We start from the raw sequence: 3,706 nt of genomic DNA, 5'->3' as shown, positions 1-3,706 counted from the left end.
CCGTTACTAATCTCATCATTTATGCCCCTCAATTGGATGGAAATCCCCAAATTGACTTAAATTACCCAAACTATTTTAAATGACCCATTTCCATTTTAAACCCATACCCGACCCCTGTAATCTCCTGACCCAAAAAACTTCCTACTTAAACAAACTTGATTTCAGTTGATCCCACACTCTTTCCCGATCAGAAATATATTACTTTATCCCAATGAAAAGTCTTCAACCTTGATTTTGGAGTTTCCTCGTTGTTTTCATAAGTATCACTTGATAAGCCTACTTTTCTCTGCTCATTCTTCTCAATGGGCTGCTTATTACAAGACAACTCAAATCAACATTGGACTCTCAAGTTCTATGAGTCTTAACGGAGTTACAAGAACCGGAGGCTTTGAAATTGGTGGTGTTGGAGTTTTTGGACTCACCCAATTTTTAAATGGTGGTGGTGGAGACTGTACAGAAGCCGGAATACTAATCAAAAGAGGTAGTGGTGGTGGAACTAAAACTGATGCATTCTGTTGTATGTAATTGTTGATTCTCATCGGAGAATCAACATTCTGATCCCAAACATCGGAAATTCTGGGTGATGAGTCAATACTTCTGCTTGAATATCTCTCCGGGGATGATGCACTAGGCGGAGATGGTGAATAAGATTCCTGCTAATGACCATTATCGGTACAAAATTTTCTAGCGGTGAAGACGAAAGAAAGGGATACTAAGGTAGAGGAGCAATACAAACAACAAGTAGTTCCGGTGACTTGGGCTATGAATTTTTTGGACTCAAATCCACCAGTGGAGAAATGCTCAGGGATACTGGCGAATCCAAATCGAAACTGGAAGATGAGCTCTACCTACCAAAATTCTTCACCTCAACGATGGCCATCTATAATTAGATTATCTACAGAATTATAGAGGGGATTTAGAAATTCATTAGCCCTAAAGAATGTTCTTCTGAGAATGGGTTAAAAAATTTTGGTCATGAAATTAGATGGGTTGGCCATGGGTTTGGGGTTTTTAATTTGGTATGAATTCATTTAGTTTAGCGGGTCGGGTTATGATTAAAACAGAAAATCGGGTTATTTTAATCAAATTGGGCAATTTAAGTCAATTTGGGGCTTTCCATTCAATTGAGGGGCATAAATGATGAGATTAGTAACGGCGAGGGTAAAAATAACTTCGTTTTAACGGCAAGGGTATAGTCAACCAATAAAATAAAGTTGAGGGGTATTATTGACCCTTTTCCCAACATTAAATGAGTCAGCCTTTACTGTTTGATTCAATTGATTGAGGACGTGATTCTATAGATAGAAAGATTTGAAGGTTCGAAATTAGGGTAGAAGTTTTGTACGTAGCCAAGTATTATAACAATTTTAAGGGGAAGAGTCGAGGTGGGGGTAGGGGTTATATTAGTCTATTCTGCTACTTCTTTATTTATTAGTATTAATATTATTTATTACGTATGTAATGTTTTTTACTTGTTCGTTTTATTAATTGTTACTTGTTCCTTCAATGGTCGTGTCTATCTTCCCTCTTAACTATCGTAATTTTTTTTAATTTCTTTTTTGTTATTGTTATTTTGTTGTCATATTATTCTTGTAATTATGTTTCAATAATTGTTCTTATGAGTCGAAGTTATATTAAAAACAACCTCTCTACCTTACAAAGATAGAGATATTAGTTTTCGTACATCATGTCATTCTCATACAACACTTATGAAATTACACCGAAAATATTATTATTATTATTATTATTGATATTATTTTCAAAATCTATTATTCTTGTACCATTAAATAAGTTATAGGTTTATATTTCTTTTTTTTTAAAATTAAATTGGACCGATTTTATTAAACTCTTTGGCTACAGCCCAATTCAAATAAAGGTCCAGCCAGTGGCCCTAAAAATTAAAATTAAAATTAGAAATGAACTCCTAAAATCTATTTGTATCTTCTGACCATTCATCTTCCTTCAACTCTGTTGGAAAGTGTTGCAACTATGTTGGAGGTAAGTTTCTTCTGTCCCACCATTCTTTTTCATCATCTTTGAACTGATGTTATTTCCATTGCAGGATGTTGGAAACTCCAGATCCAGCGTATGTTGCCGAGTTCCAGCTTAGATTAGCTCAATGTTCCAAAATCAAGGTCTCTTATAGCTTCTTGTTTCCTTTGCAATTGTTGCTTTCCTTCTTCAACAATAATTGTTTGCTTGATGTCATGAATGTTGATGTTGCCTCTTTATTGCTCTATTCCTTATCCTCAGATTTGGGGATTGATTTGTTTATGTGCTTTCTGATTTTGCTTGGTAACTCTTGAAAACTATGATATTCCATTGTTGTTTGTGTCTCCATGACTTTATTAGCTAGTGTATCCGCAACCTTGTTTCCTTCCCTGTAAATGTGAGTGATTTGAGAACTTAGTTGTTGTAGTTTCTGCCTTATTTCTTCAATAATTTCCATCATCTCCCATGGAACTCTCCATTGCTGTACATTTTTATAGCCAGTGAATCAATCTCTATAATGACTTGTCGACAGCCATTTTCATAGCAGTAGTTCAATGACTCATAACTGGCTAGTGCTTCTGCTTCTGTGTTGGTTGTCATCCCTATGTCCCTAGCCTTAGCAAACACTAAATCTCTTGTGTGGTTTCTTAGTCAAAAACTATATGATCCCATTCCTGGTTTCCTCTACAGGCTCCGTCGGTGTTACATTTCAGATTTCCTTCTTCAGGTGGACTTCATTTTACACTGTGATAATGCACCTGAGGTCTGTAATCTTTCAATTTGCTTATAATGGCAATCCACTCACTTATTTTTTATTTCTGGTCCATGGGTATTTAATCTTCACGAACTTTCTCACCAAGTCCTGAACTTGCTCCACCATTGTGTTTTATGTAGTATTTCCTCCATACTTTTTGTTGTTCCTTCTCTTCCAAAGTATCCACATTATGATTGTTGGCATAGCTTGATATATCACTTTTAGCTTTGGTGAATCATCTTGTTTCCACCAAGTGATAATAAGTTGTTGAAGGTGCATTCCAATAATGTTTATACCTGCAAAACTAGCAAACTGCCTCGATAGCCTAGTGGCTATAGGGGTTGTTTAAAAAAGATGCGACATAGTTTCCTCCTTCTTTGTTTCACAACACCAACATCCCGAAACAATTGGAATGTGCATTCTTTTGAGGTTGTCATCTGAAGCTATTTTCCTATTCCATACCAGAAGAAATTCACCTTAAAAGAAAGTCCTTTACACCATATAAACTCATAGTCTCTTCTGCATTTTTACCAGTCAACGTTAGTTGGAATGTGATCTTTGCCTTTTTTTCCACATACTAAAGGCCCCTCTCTTTTTCCTTATCGCCTTAGCGCAGACAGGAAAATCGGCATTTCGAAAACAATTAATAGAAGAAAGTTCCCAGAATATTCAGGAAGGATGAAAGCCTTTATCTTCATCTCCTGAGACAGTTTTGTCAGCAACTTTGTTTCATTCCAACTTCCATTTAGCATAAATTCCTTGATCTCTATTTCTTCTTCAATAGCATTTTCTCCCTCAATAAAGTATAAAGCTTCCTGTTTTGTTCAGTTGTCAAATCAAAAGCTTGAATTTCCTTCATTTACCTGCCACCATATATTATGTTCAATCTCTTCCTTTATTGCATTCATTTTTCTCCACACATATGAGTGTCCTTCCCTTTTGCCACTGTTGGGTGCACCT

At 35.8% G+C, this 3,706-nt stretch overlaps 1 long non-coding RNA gene across 2 annotated transcripts; it reads left to right on the top strand.

Annotated features, from left to right (window-relative positions):
- The first annotated feature begins 1,804 nt into the window (after positions 1-1,804).
- On the top strand, positions 1,805-3,259 carry LOC107058730 (uncharacterized). 2 transcript variants are annotated; one of them, XR_001472291.1, is made up of 3 exons: positions 1,805-1,998; positions 2,063-2,135; positions 2,683-3,259. It is a non-coding gene; the product is annotated as an uncharacterized lncRNA (long non-coding RNA). The 2 variants fall into 2 exon arrangements; XR_001472290.1 differs by lacking the exon at positions 2,683-3,259 and having other exon boundaries at positions 2,063-2,478.
- Positions 3,260-3,706: the final 447 nt, after the last annotated feature.

Source organism: Solanum tuberosum, unplaced genomic scaffold (genome assembly GCF_000226075.1).
Source record: "Solanum tuberosum cultivar DM 1-3 516 R44 unplaced genomic scaffold, SolTub_3.0 scf00616, whole genome shotgun sequence".
Taxonomy (NCBI): Eukaryota; Viridiplantae; Streptophyta; class Magnoliopsida; order Solanales; family Solanaceae; genus Solanum; species Solanum tuberosum.
This window is presented reverse-complemented; position numbering and strand designations above follow the sequence as displayed.